Consider the following 213-nt stretch of genomic DNA (forward strand, 5'->3'; position numbering starts at 1 on the left):
AATATAGTTCGTTATGATTATCTTAATTTAAATGCATCAAGAAATATTCCATCAGAAAATTGGTACGTTACTCCTTCTATCATACATTTATCACGTAACAATTGCACAATGGTCAACATCACTATTCTTAAAAGAACAAAATATGATATTTTGTTTTCAGCCCTAAGTCTTTTAATATCTGGTTCACAAGTTTCAGAGAGTTCATTGACACAC

The sequence above is a fragment of the Amphimedon queenslandica genome, unplaced genomic scaffold (genome assembly GCF_000090795.2).
Source record: "Amphimedon queenslandica unplaced genomic scaffold, v1.1 AMPQUscaffold_13383, whole genome shotgun sequence".
NCBI classification, from domain to species: domain Eukaryota; kingdom Metazoa; phylum Porifera; class Demospongiae; order Haplosclerida; family Niphatidae; genus Amphimedon; species Amphimedon queenslandica.